This window comes from Phyllostomus discolor, chromosome 12, assembly GCF_004126475.2.
Source record: "Phyllostomus discolor isolate MPI-MPIP mPhyDis1 chromosome 12, mPhyDis1.pri.v3, whole genome shotgun sequence".
NCBI classification, from domain to species: Eukaryota; Metazoa; Chordata; class Mammalia; order Chiroptera; family Phyllostomidae; genus Phyllostomus; species Phyllostomus discolor.
In genome coordinates, this window is record NC_040914.2 from 42,762,143 (window position 1) to 42,776,946 (window position 14,804).

At 60.4% G+C, this 14,804-nt stretch overlaps 1 protein-coding gene across 1 annotated transcript in view; it reads right to left on the reverse strand.

Annotated features, from left to right (window-relative positions):
- ZNF592 (zinc finger protein 592) overlaps positions 1-2,433 on the reverse strand; it is a 29,521-nt gene extending 27,088 nt beyond the window's left edge. Inside the window, exon 1 of the mRNA XM_036012323.1 lies at positions 2,322-2,433. The gene's annotated coding sequence lies outside the window, so the exon portion shown is untranslated. The remainder of the gene's footprint in view (positions 1-2,321) is intronic.
- Positions 2,434-14,804: the final 12,371 nt, after the last annotated feature.

A 14,804-nucleotide genomic window follows, 5' to 3' on the forward strand; every position in this document is an offset into this window, starting at 1 on the left:
GCCGTCTGTCTCGAGGAGGGATCGGGGTGATGCCGGGGTGGGGGAGGGGGCACCAGGGCCACAGCTCCGTGAAAGTACTAAAGACCACTGCGCTGTGCACGCTAGATGAGCGAACTGTACGCCCCGGGAGTTTTGTCTCAATGGAGCTGTTATGTATTTTTAAAAAAATAAAAAGGGAGAAAGGGGGACAGGATGGGAGGGAGCTGGGATCACGCAGGGCTGCAGAGCTGAGCGAGGCGCTGCTGCGATGCTGCTGTGATGCTGCGAGCAGAAGCCAGGAAGAGGCAACAAAGTTGCACCAGAGCTGAGAACCGAGGGGCAAGCGGACACACTGTAACCAGTGCCCCCCCCTTACCTCCTACTGGCACACAGGTCTTGGCACTAACTGGGCGCGGAGCCTTGTTAGAGGGAATAACTCCCCCAGACTGAGACAGAAAGGGCCGCGGGACGCCTCTTGTTCCGAGGGGCCCCTCCCACCGACCTCTGTCGAAGCATCACCTCTGGGTGGTGGGGACTCCCAACTTTGAGCAAGAAGCCAGCAGCCTCGGGCCTGCTGGGCACCGAGCCTCCGCTCCCTGACCAAAGGGCCCCCAAAGCTGGAACGTGGCTATCCCACGGGGCCGCTCCTTCCCCATCGCTGGCACCTGTGTGCCTGGTGGCTCCCAGGTGCCACAGTCTCGCCCGCCACAGGCAGACTATGCTCCCAAGGAGTCCAAACTCGAAAGGTTTGGGGGGACACGAAGAGCAGGCTGCTAGTCTTGGGGTGTCTCTGTGGTCCCCTCAGATGGCTTCAGGAGGTTAGGAGCTGGCAAAGGCTCTCCCTCCCAGGTGCTCTGTCTCTCCCTCCCCTTCGCTTCCCCCTCCTTCCAGTCCTTCCACGCACTCTTCTCCTCCCCGTCCCTTGGCCCCCCGCCCCGTCCCTTCCCCCGCGTCCACCTGCCCTTCCCTCCTCGCTGTCTCTCCCCCCTGCTCTTCCTCACCCCCCTCCTCCTCCCTCCTCTCACCCTCCCCACTCTCAGCTGAGATCTAGGCGGCCTCTTCCGTGACGGCTGCCCGGACCTTGGGGCAGTTGGCGCTCTGCCGGACAACCGGGCCCTGGCCATGGCAGCCGTCCACCCGCCACCCAGAACGGAGACGGGGGTCCCGCTCAGTGTCCACCACGCAGGTCCCTAGAGACCCACGGGAACGATCAGGAATGAAGGAGCCAAAGGAACATCCCTGCACGACCCCGCCCCCCCGCCCCCCCGCCAGACAAAAGGAAGTATCCAAACCCTCCTATTTTCAAGACACACGATGGGATGTTCACAGGTAAAACGGTGTGATGTCTGGAGTTCGCCCCAAAACAGCACGGGGCGGGAGGAAGAGAGCAGGGAGGGGATGGGAACGGGAAGCGCTGGCCACGAGCTGGGGGCTGCCGGTCGGGGTGAGGAGTCCACGGAGAGTCATCACAGCGGTTTCCCGACACCCGTGCACTGAAGCACAACGTGCACCAAGGTTATACCCGTTAGGATGTCTGTTGTTATCCAAGATAGGAGAGAAAAAAAAAAAATCCCAGAAACTAACAAGCGTCAATGAGCACGTGGAGAAATTGTTCATTGCTGGTGGGAATGTTTTTAAACAGTGTCGACACCACGAGAAACAGCATGGTGGTTCCTCGGAAGAAGGAATCGTAGAATCACCCCACGATCCAGCAACTCCTCTTCGGGGCCCAGACCCAAGAGACCCGGAGGCGGGGTCTCAGAGATATTTGCATACCGTATCCCAGCAGCACTAGTCACCACAGCTCAAAGGTGGAATCAAACCTGACTGTCCATCAACCAAAGAGTAGACAGACACAATGTGCTATAAATAGACACTGGAATATTATTCCACCCTGAAAAAAGAATAAAGACTCGACACAGGCTAAGCGTGGGTAAACCTTGAAGACATTAAGCTAAGGGGAATAAGCCAGTCACAGAAGGGCAAGTGCTATTGGATTCCACTCTCAGGAGGCAGCCACAGTGGTCAGATTCGGAGAGACAGGAAGTACAGGGTGGTTGCTGGGGATGGGGGGATGGGGGGATGGGGGGAGGTCACGTTTAACGGGCACAGGGCTTATGCTGGGGAAGACGAAAAGGTTCTGGGGGTGCATGGTGGTGTGAACATACTGAACCCCCCTGAACAGCACTAAAAAAGGTTAAAATGGTCCGTTTCGTTATGTGCATTTTACTGTAACTTAAAATGACAGCTACCAAGGAAAAGCAGCAACAACCACAAAAACATCCCTTGTGTCCAGACCCTCGGCTCCCGAGGGCCAGTGCAGCCCGGCCCCGGCACCGTACCTGGGGGCGGCTCTCAGAAGGAGGGCGCGGGGAGCCGTGCCGGGGGCGCGGAGCAGCGGAGGAAGGGGCGGCTTCTACCTAGGCACATGGTCTGCGGTCCCAACACCACCTACGGGAAGAAAGAAAACAGGGTTGTTCAACAGGCTCGAAGGTAAGTGTTCACGTGGGTTAAGATGGTAATAACAGCAGTTAACCGAGTACGTCAGGCCCTGAGGAAGGAAAGCCCCCAGCATAAACTCAGCCAAAGACGGCCCCCGCCCCCAGGCCCGGCCTCCTTCCCCGTCACAGCGGGGCGCTTCGGAGCGCAGACTCGGCCCAGGTTCAAACCCCGGTTCTGCCACTTTCCAGCCACGCGACCTCGAGCAGGTGTGCTCACGTCTGTGTCTGTGCCCCGACAGGTGAGCAGGGGTTACGGAGGTTAAGCGAGCTGACCTCTGTCAGGCTCTTGCTACCATGCCTGACACAGAGCAAGTCCATGTTGGTTCACGACGAGGCCACCCACCAACCGTGGCGGCCAGCAACCCGTCTCTCACGGCCATGCGGCGGGTCCCGGCAGACTGCTGAGCCTCCAAGCAGCAGGCCGACTGGACGGGTGCCCGAGGGACGGGGGTCGGGTGCCCGGGAGGCTGGCACCCACGGTGCACGGCTCGCCCGCCCGCCCGCCTGCCAGCGCGCAGAGACCTGCTGAAACGGAGGACGCACGGGTCAGGGAGCAGCGTGGGGCTGGGGGCAGGTGAGCGGGGGAGGGGGACCCACAGGTGGGAAGAGGCCAGGAAGAGACAGCACTGGGCAGGTGAGGCAGAGAGACGGTGAGGGGGAAGCTGGCAGAACCCCTTCTTAAAACCTGGTGGGGTCCCCAACCGTAGGCGAACATCAGACCCCCCTCGGGCACTGTGGAAACGGCGGGTGCTCGGCCACATGCCCCGAGACTCCAGTTTAAGTGGCCAGCGTGTGGGGGGGGGGCCCGGTGGACGGTCGGGCACAGGGACCCACGGGGGACAGAACCAAAAGCTCCCCCTCTGCCTCTGCTCACGCGCTCGCCCTGCACTCCTCACGCCCAACCTCACGCTTGTCTTCCCTTTGACGGGCCGGCACTGGATTCGGATTCTGAGTAGAGACACAGACGGTATTAAAGGGAAATCTAGAGGGGAAGGAACGAAAATTCCTGATCCCAACTCTACAGAAGGAAAACAGGAAAAAAAAAAAAAAAAAAAAATTATTTTCCCCTGAAGTGTTTCCTTTTCTTATTCCAACCGTCACATTCCGGAATACAAACCAACGCGCAGACGGTGTGCTGCCCGCACGCGGACAGGGGTCAGAGAGCAGGGGCCGCGGCAGGGGGGGGGGGTCTCAGGGCCGCTGTCCCGAGTGAGGGAGGGAGTCCCCAGCCTCCCGGGGAGCCTGGCTGGTGGTTTGTCCGGGGCGGCCACTGCTTTCTGCCGCTTCTTCGAACCGTCTCCCGCAGCTGCACAGTCCGGCTGCAGAGAGGAGCTGGCACACCGCAGCACCCGGCCTCGCCGACCCCGGCCGGCGGCCTCTCCCGGGCCTCTCTCCGGCCGGCCGGGGCCCCACACACGGGCACACTCCGAGGTCTGGGAGCCTGACAGTGCGCAGAACACTCTCCCCTCTTCGCAGGGGACGCGCCAGGGCCGGCTCTCGGGGCCCCGCACGCCTCCCGGGCCATGCGGCCTGCCGCCCGAGACTCTGACCCAGGAGGTCAGATTTCACATTTCCGATTTCCCAACAGCCTCGCTGTCCCACACCGCTGCGGCAGGTGGCACGGGCTCTCCCACCGTAGGGTACAGAGACAGCCACCGTGGCCTTTGCCACAGTTGTGACACACCTCCGGGGGTTCGAAGACCAAGGAGAGGAGACGGCGTTCCAGAACGGTGTTCTAGCTCGGCGGTTCTCCCGACACCAGAAAGATGAGGCACTGCCAGAGCCGAGGGGGTCCTAGGAGACCCCTGAACGGAAGTCGCTGAGTCTGTGCTGGGAGCACAGAGGCCCAGAGAGGCAGGGCAACCGAAGGAGATCGAGCACGCACGTGCACCGAGGACTCGGGTCGAGGAAAGACGCTCCACTCGTTGTTCCTGGCGGGGGGGAGGCCCTGACCCAGCCTCCTCCGAGGGGCTGAAGCCTCCAGCTCGCGGCCACCGCCCACATTTCCCCACCAAACACCCGGCACATGGCTTATTTCACCAACCCTCCGACCAGTGACACGACCCCTGGACTCGCCTCTGGGAGCAATACTGACACCTAAGCCCACCTTACACCAGTCAAACCAGAGTCTTTGGGGGTGGGGGTCAGGCATTTTTTTTTAAAATCACCCACGTGTGGGATGCTGTCTGGGGTTGAAAACAACTGGCCTCAAAAATCGCCCCAAAAAGCTACATGACGCAGACTTGCGGGCCCCAGGGCCTGGGACACGGAGAGCCAGCCGGCGGTCAGAGAACAGGGGCGTGGAGTGCGTCCCCGAGGTCACGGGTGCGCTCCGGCTGACCCCGGAGCCCTGAGCCCCACCCCCACACACAGCTGGCCCGGGAAAGGCTCTCGGACAACTCCAGCTCCGATGCCCACTCTTAGCTGAGAGCTGAGCCCAGCTGCTTCCGCCCCCGGCAGCCCAGGCAACCCTCCCAGACGAGGTGGGGTCCGCCGTGCCCCGCACAGCCCCACGTGGTGCTCCGGCTCCCTGGCTCCCTCGTGCCCGGGAGCCCGCCCAGCCCCCTCGCCCAGCCTTGCCCTCCTCACTCCCAGCCGCAGCCACACTCACTTCCTCGCTGTTCCATCAACTCCCGAGCATTCTCCAGCTTCCAGCCCCGCCCTCAGCTCTCTGCAGAGCTCCCTCTCGCCTCCCCCAGCCCTCTGCTCCAACGTTTCTCAATCAGTGGGGCTGCTCGGACTTCCCTCCCCACCCAGCCTCCCCGTCCTCCGCCCCTGCTTTGTTCTTCTCCAAAACACTTTCCACCACTTGTCGGACTTGATGTTTTTACTCATTGCCTGTAAGTCCACATGCACTAGAAGAGGAGCTCCACGGAGGTAAGATCTTCTTCTTCTTCTTTTGTTCTCTGTTATATTCCCGGTTCCTCGAAAGTGCCCAGCATGCAGCAGCCACTGAAGTATTTATTCTAGAAATGAATACGTTAGCCCAGCCGGGTGGCTCAGTTGGTTGGAGCGTTGTCCCGTACACCAGAAGGTTGCGGGTTTGATCCCCGGTCAGGGCACCTACAGAGGGCAACCAACTGATGTTTCTCTCTGGCTCTCCATCTCCCTCCCTGCATTCTCTTTCTCTCTAAAGATCAATGAGTATGTCCTCAAGTGAGGATTTAAAAAAAAATAGAAATGGCCCTGGCTGGTGTGGCTCAGTGGATTGAGCACTGGACTGTGGACCAAAGGGTGGCCGGTTCAATTCCCAGTCAGGGCACATGCCTGGGTTGCGGGCCAGGTCCCCAGTTCAGGGTGCGTGAGAGGCAACCACACATGGATGTTTCTCTCCCTCTCTTCCTCCCTCCCTTCCCCTCTCTCTAAAAATAAAATCTTTCAAAAAAAAAATAGAAATGTACACAACAGAAACACCGATCGCAAAACACGCCTTGCACCAAAAGATTGTAAGAAGCTGATTGTGTTAAACTCACTTCTCCGCTAATCTCATCTTGGCCAAAGCCGTTCTGAAGACAGGCTAGCCGCCTAGTGAAACAGAAACCACTTAAAAATAATAAGTATTTCCAGTCAATTAAACCAGTCCAAATGGGTTTGTGAGTCAAAGTTGATTTGCTCTGAGAAACAGATAAAGACTTGGGCGACAGAAAGCGGGGATGAACAGTGGACGGACACACAGGGTTCGGGCGCCGCCCTGGATGGGGGGCGGGGGTCCGGGAGGAAGCTCCGAGAGCGCTCGTAGCAGCTCTCCGACAGACCAGGAAGAGCAGACGGGCTCCTGGCCCAGGTTGCCGTTGGAGACGCAGGCCCAGTGAGGAGGCCCCTGACCTCCCTCCACCCTGCACCCCACCCAAAGCCACGACAGAGCTTTAAGCCCCACTGGGCTGGGAGCCCTGGTAACCTTCGCACAGCAGCTGGGGAGCCTCCAGCCTCAATCACATCTCGCTGATGTCCTTGGTCCCTCCCCGAGGCTCTGTCCCTGTCCTTGTTACCCTCTTTCCCCGCCCCCCCCCCCCAGTCTCCCCACCCTCAGCCTAAGACCAACCTTCCCCGATCGATCCCCACTGTGATCTCGCCACTCGCTCTGCTCTCAAGTGTCAAGGAGTGACCCGCAGCCTAGCACAGGAGCCCCAGCCCCACGGACCGGCTCGTCAGAACCCCCGTCACCCAGGCCGACACCCCTCCCCTGTGGCTGGCTGTCTGTCTGTCTGTCTGTAGGCATACAATGACGAGGGATTTTTCTTCTTCCTGGATGCTCCAAAAGCGTCTAACCTGAGCATAGAGAAACAACCCCCCCAACCCCGTAAGACTCCGCTGGAAGCTCCCCCCACCCCGCCATCCCGGCTCCAAGCCCCGTTTATCATGGCTGCACCTGCGGCCCCACCGGCGGGGCGACCAGGGTGGCCCCAAGCCGGCCACGGGGTGGGCTCAGCAGCACCCGCCGCGGGCAGCCACGGACGACAGCCACGGACGTGCACGGCCTTCCTCTTCCCGCCCTCGCCTCTCTCCGGCCGACAGGGCTGTGTCCCTTCGGGCGCTCTTGCCCCCAAGCGCCTGCCTGGGTCCCCGTCTTTCTCTCTGTTGGCTTAATTAATTCCTGGTAATTAACGCGACTGTTTGGTGATGAACTGCGAAGAGTCTGACCTCTCCCAGGGGGGGTGTAAATATCTTCAGGGGGGACTCGGGGTGGAAACGCAAACGCCCGAGACCCGGAGGGGTGGCGCCGCAGTGGGGCCGGGCCCTGGGGCACTTATTCTGTGGACAGGTGGCCGCCTTCTCCTGAGGGGGCAGCTGCTCAGAGGGGCAGCGGGACAGGGAGACAAGGGGAGATGAGATGACATCATCGCCACCCCCTCCTTCCTCCTGAATGGCCACTGGGGCCACCCTGGGTACCAGAGAACATTCCCCAGAGGGAACCCCCTGACAACCAGGGGCGGGGGGGGGGGGGGGGCTGTGTGAAAGTGACGGCCACCCGCGGACAGAAGAGCCCCCGGGGTGAGACACTTCTGGTCTGGAAGCAGAGCGTGCTCTGATTGCTTTCTGCGGGGGTGGGGGGGGCCCTGGAGGGCAAAGTTCGTCTGGCATGATTCTTTCATGTTCCCGGTCACCTCTGGGGGGGGGGCGAGGGCCCCGGGTGGACCTTTCACAAGCAACTGTGGATGATCGACCGGTGACGACCCGACTGCAAAAAGGCGCCACAGAACCTTCCACGCAAGGGAACATTCTCAGCGAACAGAACGGCGGTGCTCGCTGCACGGCAAACATCCGAGAGCGCCCGAACACGCGCAGCCCCACGGGAGCACCAGACGGCAGGGCAGCCCCGCCGGCCTCCGCCAGTCCAGGGCCGGGCCGGCGTCCGTCCGACCCGGCGAGGGCAGAGGGCAGCCCCTGCCCGCACGGACCAGAGCCTCGGCCGGGCCCAACCCCAGACGACTCCGCACAGCTGCTCGCCGCCCACCCCCAGGCCCCCTTCTCCCCGGGGAAATGCCGCGGGCGCCGCCTCCGCCAGACGTGTCGGCAGGCCCCGGCGCGGCGCGGAGAAGCAGGCGGCACACCTGGGCACCCACCTTCAGGCCCCTCCCGCTCTGGTCTCACTCTGCTCGCTGGCCGCTGAAGGGACGCCTTCACCTTCGGGCGCTGGACTGGCAGAAGGAAGTAGGACAGCGCCGTCGACGGCGGCCAGCCGGGGCGGGCAGAGTGGGGCCAGGGCCGCTCCGCTGGTCCACAGCCCATAGCCCACTCCCGCTGGCCCAGGGCCACGCAGGGCCACGCGCTCCCACGCCCAAAGACCGGCTGGGCGTAAGGAAGGAATGGCCTCCCGCCCCACCCCTGAGAAAGGCTGAGCCCCCAAAGGGGACAAGTCCCAGGGATGCCTGTGAGGCTTACACACAAGAAGAACCCCGTCTCTTCAGAGTGAAGTGGTCCCCAGGTGGTGACACCGAGGCCTCTAGCATCTCCCATGTCCGCGTGCCCATGGGGCCCTGTGGTCCCCGGGAGAAAGCCCAAGGCCACACCCAGAAGGAGAGCTTTCTTTAAAAGCGCTCTCACGGAAAACACCCGACAGATGAAGCTAGAAGCCGAGTCGTTCAGATGCTGCGTTTAACCGTTCCACTGCCGAGGGAAAAAGAATAAGCAGCAGCAGCCACGTCAGACTCGGCTGGTCAGTGGCCCCCCAGGCGGGGGCAGGGCCCACCACGGTCACGAGCCCTAGCCTGGTGGCCCCGTCTGGGAGGGCTGTGTCTCCCGCGCACCTAACCGAGGCGTCTTCTTGGAGACGTGACCAAGTTGGGGTGGCCGACTGGGACAGCGCGTCTTCTATTGGGGACACAGTTCTGGGCTTTAGGGCATTCAGTGTCTGGCCCTAAAATGAAAACAGACTCACTGGTTATTGGTTTGTTTTCGTCAAGATGATGTTATGAGCCTGTAGAAAATTCGTATGATAGGAAAATTATAGAACTTGAAAAGTAAAAACCACCCTAACCCCACTAATCAGAGGCGAGAAATCTTTCGGTAAACTCTGTTCTGCAGAGAAGTGAGCTACTCGGAGTTAAACCTGGGGTGTGGGTCTGTGGCTTTATTCTTGCAAAAGACCCTTCATGCCACCCGTGCACTGCTCAGGACATTTTCAGGGGGCTCCGATAATTGGGACGCTGTCACACGGGAGGCCGGGAGTTCATCTGTCACACACAAAGACTCCATCGCCCTTTCCAACTCCCGGGGTGCGTTAACCAGATTAAGGGAGGCCACCACTACCGCCTGACACGACACCTCCAGAGTCTGAAATGGAGAAGGAGAAGGGTTTACCGAAAGTCACGCCGTGAGCAAGGGCAGCCCGTGGTGCTAACAGGTTTCACAAACGACTCTGTGGTGATAGCAAACTTGAAAGGTGTTCATTAACTTTTCCTTGAGTCATAAACGGATCGGCAATGCCATTCCCCCCCCCCCCCCCACACACACACGCATGCACTCCCCACTGTCAAATGAAAGCGAGTGGTTGGCTGAAGCAACCCTCGGATCCCCTGAAAACACTTCTCAAAAGTAATTAGCTAATGGGCGTCGCACCCTGCACTCCCTCCCAGAGGGGGACGGGGGGGGGGGGGGGGCCGAGAACACTGGCCCAGATGCCCACAAACGGAAACGCAGAGATTTGGGGGTGCATGCAACTGCCCCACTCAGAGGACTCTCTCCTGTTCAGGGGACCCCTGTTCTCTCAGGGCAAGAAAAAGTTAAAAACGAACCTGCATAGAAAGACTGAGCTCAAGATAAAGGTCTAATACAAACACTAAATATGCAAATGTTGACAGGAGCTCCAGGTCCTGCTACTTTTCTTTCCTTTGTGTGCCCAGCTGCAATTCCTAAGCGCTTGGCATGAATATTCTTGGGGAGTTCGTTTTAGAGCCGTAAAAGAAAAGTAATTAAGCCACGATCTAGGCCGGTCTCTTTGGATTTCGTCTTCCACTGTAGAAGCACACACACTCAGAACGGTAGCAGGTCCACCGCCACCCTTCCCGGCGTCGCAGGAGCAGCAAGGACGGAAGGGCTCGAGCCCCGTGAACACTGCGACCCAACGGGAAAGCTCACTGCCGCCAGGATGAACGGAAGGCAGGAGGCACTACTCTCTCTTCCGTCTCCGGTGTGTACGGAAGACAGAGACTCTGAACCAGCCTCTCCTCCAAGCACAGGCAGAAGCCCCCCATCCCCTCCACAAGTCCACAGGCCTCTGCTTCCGGAACACCGTGCAGCGAACCTGTCCACAGCCCTCGCCCCCAGCCACCCGATGACCCATGCCACTTAGAGCCTGCAAACCCCATTCGGGGTGGCGAACACACCCCCCCCCCCAAATACAGATGGTGTGAGACAGACCTGTACGCCTGAGACCTACGGTGTGTAACGTTGCTAACCGATGTCATCCCGATAAAGCCCATTACAAATAAGTAAGTAAATAAATAAATACATGAGAACCTGCAAACCTCCCTCCAGGAACACAATTCCAGGGAACCCTTATTTCTAAGAGTTGATTTTTTTAAAAAAAAGTTATTCCTCCTCTCCCTTGTGTTTCACAAACACAGGACCCCCCTCAGCCGACACAGAATCATTCATTCTATCAATTAATAATCATTGCTGACTCCGGTATGCAGAGCTTGAGGGGGGGGGGATTATGTTAACAGAAAGGGTTCCTTTTCATGGAGCCTGGGAAAAACAAACAGGGGCTGGGGAGCCAGAGTTTGTCAGTGCACCCGGGCCTGGCCTGCGGGGGTGGGGGGTGGGGGTGGGGAGGCGGCGGCCAGAGGACAGCAACATCTGTCTGTCTGCAGTTTCTTTTCTTGCGGCCAGTTCGTACCCTGAGTTTACGCATCAGTTTCCTCCAAGCTGATTCTCAAGTCTGTCTCCCGGGACCCCAGGCAGTCCTGAACGCCCTACCAAAAGCTAAATTTTGGGTCTACGAAACGGAGAACGAGACCCTGAAGCCTGGTGGTCCCAGCGATGGAAAGCCACCCTTCGGGATGACATCTGTCCCTGCTCTTCAAGGGCAAGGCCCATCACTGTAAGTACTGGATGTATCTAATGCTCCCCTGATCGCTCCCCATGGTTCACAGACTCAAATCCAAACTCCTTGACCTGCTTCTCACAGCTGCGACTCGGCGTCCCGGCCTCACCACCAGACGAAGCAAGCCTTTCGTGACTCCGTGTGTTCACACATGGTTCTCTCCACCTAGAATAGCCTTCGCCCAGTGTTGCCCATAAAACTCCTCTTCTTCCCGCAAAGCCCAGTTCAAAAGTCGCCTCCTCCCTGAAGCCTTCCCTACTTCCCCAGGCCTTCAGTGCTTACTTCTGCCGACAGGTCTCCAACGAAAGGTGCAGCAGAGCCCTCTTAAGTCCACTGCAGCCATAGGTCCTAGCACAGTATCAGGAATGAAATGGGAGATCGATGCTGAATGATTGATCACCTGGAACATGGCATTAAGTTATTTAGAGGGAAAAGGAGAGAACACGAGTCTCGCAAAACTCAAAAAATGTAATTATCCACATATTTAACCTTCTCCAAAATGACCACACGCAGTATGCTGAGAGGCAGCATGGGTGTTTGACATTTTTAAATGACAACAGTAGCTAATATTTGAAGCAAGTGTTACAATGTTTACATGGCTTAGTTAATGTGATCTGCATGACAACCTTATGAGGTAGGTCCTTCTCGTCTTTAGGTAATCCGGGGAAAGCCTAAAGCTTTCCCAAACAGGAAACTGAGGCACAAGAGAAGTTAAAAAAAAAAAAAAACAAACCCTCAAGACCATGCAGTTAGCAAGCTGAGGGAGCCAGACGCAAACTCAAGGAGCCTAGCCCTGGGGCGAAGGGCCGGGCTCTGGAAATCAGGCAGACCAGGGTTTGAAGGCAGATTGTGTTACAGAGGTGGCTTCAGATAAGTCAGCTATCCCCTCTGGGGTTGTTTTCTGTCTGCCCCGGGTCTGTATCTCTCCAGGGTTAGGACAGCCCTTTGCTCTCAGGGTGCAGAGCGGTTTAGACCACAGGTGGCAAGCACAAGGCCCGTGGGCTGAATCCGGCCCTGCACCTTGTTTCTACCCTGCGGCAGCACCGAGCGCTCGCTTAACTGTTATGGAGCAGTTAAACGTATACAGTCCTAAAATGACATGCGGCCCTCTGAAGGCCACCTCCAGGCTGATACGGCCCGGCCCCCGGTGAAAATGAGTTTGACACCCCTGGATTAGACTAAACATAGCGTAGGCCCAAGTCTCTAACATCGATCACCCCGCCTACCACGCGCTCCATAAATACTTTCCCTTCCCTTCCAAAAATCGGGGCAGAACGGACCCACGGAGGACAAGGATCTCCCCCCAGGCCGCTGGAGGCTTTCCCAAGCCCAGCAAGTCCTTAGGCCACTCAGAGCCCAGAGCCTGGCCTTACCTGCTTATCTCTGAGTACATTCCCCGTGGTGCAGAGGCCGGCGACCTTTTAAAATGTAAATGTCACCCGTGTCACGCACTTAAAACCCTTCCAAGGCTCTTCCTAGCACGGGACACAATGCAAACGCAATGCCTGTCCCTAGGGCCCCCAGGGAGCTGACCCACCTCTCCACAGACTCCCCTCCCCTCTCGCTCTCCCCCTGCGGCCACACAGGCCTCTTTCACTTCCTCCAACTTGCCAGCTCCCGGCCGCGCCGCCGCACAGTTAACTCTTTGCCCTCCTCCGGGTCTCAGCCTGAACATCACTTCCTTCCCGGATCCCCTCACCCAGGTCACGGCCCGTTCCCGGTTCCCACCGCTCTCTTCCTCTTTCTTTCTTTGCACAATTCGAAATGGCTCGTTTGTCGTTTGCCCCTTCCTTCCAAGTCTCATCCAGAAGATACCTTCTTCCGAGGCCCTCCCACGGCACGCGAATGTGAACTCAACCCCCACCAGAAATCTCATATCCTCCTTCCCTATTTCTCTCCTTAGCACTTGGCACTTTTTTTTTTTGACGAGAGTCTATCTTTTATTATGTATTTTATTGTATTGTCTTTCCCCCTACGAAAATGAAAGTGCCAGAAGGGTAGTTATCTCTGCTTGCTCTCTTTGCAGCATCTGACACACGGTCTGGCACATCCTTACTAATCCATAGTGTCACTGGATGTCATTTCCAGGGTAGTTGTTTATCGCGGAGCCTGGCCCCTGAGCTACGAGCTGGTTTACCACGGTATTCCCAACTCCTAGGCCAGTGCCTGGCACGTAGTAAGTGCTCAGTAAAAAATATACTGAATGAATCAAAGCCACGACCAACTGGAGGGGGGAAATTGGAACATGGTGGAGATGTGTTCACGCACCATACTTCCTCTTCTCGTTCGCTAAGGGACCCGTGCGTTGGAGGAAACAGACCCCTGAGGTCCCGCCAAGCACGCCCAGGGCAGACATCTGTCTGTCCACATCCTGTAGGCTCAGCCACACCACACGCTCCAGCAGATGCTCAGCACGGGCCCCCGAGTGAGCGCCAAGTGAGGGCGAGGGGGCGACCCCAGGCCAGGCACCACCGTCTTGCCCCGAGGCCAGTTCGCTCGCTGCGGGTCCTGCTCTAGGTAAGCCCGGGGTGCCACACGGGCTCCCCTGCATGGGCCTGTGGGTTTATTCCAGTCCAGGACTTTTAATGCCACCTCTGGCCTACTCAAAAAAAAAAAAAAAAAAAAAAAAGGTAAAAGATCCCTGGGCAGCTCCCACCGGCCACGGGTTCTCCGAAGCAGGCATACCGAAGGTCGGACGGACCCCTCCCCCTCACGCGCGCCGATCCTCGGCCAGGAGGCCATCTGCCCAGCAGACGCTCCTGTCCTCCCGCGGGTCACATTGAGCCTCACCCCCAGGCTGGCAGGAAGAGCCTCCGCAGACAGACAATTTCCAACAGGCCCGGCCACCCCGGGAGGACCCCGGGCTCCGGGGCGCGAGTACCTGTCCGCTCGCGCGGAGCCCTCCCCCGGGTCAGAACTTGGGCGGAGGTGGGGGAGGGACGGCGGGGCGCCCGCGAGGGTCGCTCCAACGAGCGCCTGCCCCCTGACGGCGCCAGCTCCTCGCGCGGCGGCGGCGGCGGCGGCGGCGGGCTGACAGGGCGTCCCGGCGGGGAAAGTGCCCCGTTATCGGTGCCCGGGCGGGGGCCGCGGGCTGCCGCCGGGGCGGCCTGTGTCCCGCGCGCGGCGGGCTGCGGCGCGCGCGGCGGGGGCGGCGGCGGGGCGCGGGGGCGGGGTGGGAGGCGGACGGGCCCGCCAGGCGGCGGCGGGCGGTCGGGGCAGCGGCTGCGCCCGGGGCGGCGGCAGGGTCCGCGGGGCCTGCAGGGCCGGGCCGCGGCGCGGGCGCGCGCTCGCCCCGGCCCCGCGCAGCTCCCGGCCCCGCGCTCCGGCGGCCTCGGCGGCGGCCCCGGCCCCGACCCCGCCCGGCCCGGCCCGCGGGGGGCGCTTACCTAGCGGCGGCGGCGGCGGCAGGCCCCGGGCTCGGCCGCGCGCGTCCCCGGCGCCGGCTGCGGGAGCCACAACATGGCGACGGCGGTGGCGGGCGGGGCTGCGGCTCCGGGGGCGGAGCGGGGGCGGGAGCCGGGCTGGCGGCGGGACCCGGCTGGGCCGCGGGCGGGGCGGCGGGCGGAAGGCGACTCGGACCTGGGCACCGGCCCAGGGCGGTGCGGCCGAGGGGCTGCCCCGGCCCGGCCCGGCCTCCGCCCCCCGCCCGAGTCGGGCCGCTCGGCGCGGGGCCCCACGGCGGCGAGCGGGGCCGGGCCCCGCGCCCCGGGCCCCCAGTCCAGGGCCCCGCCCCGCCGGACCCGTGAGCGCCCCGCACGGCCCGGCGCCCCGCGACCCGG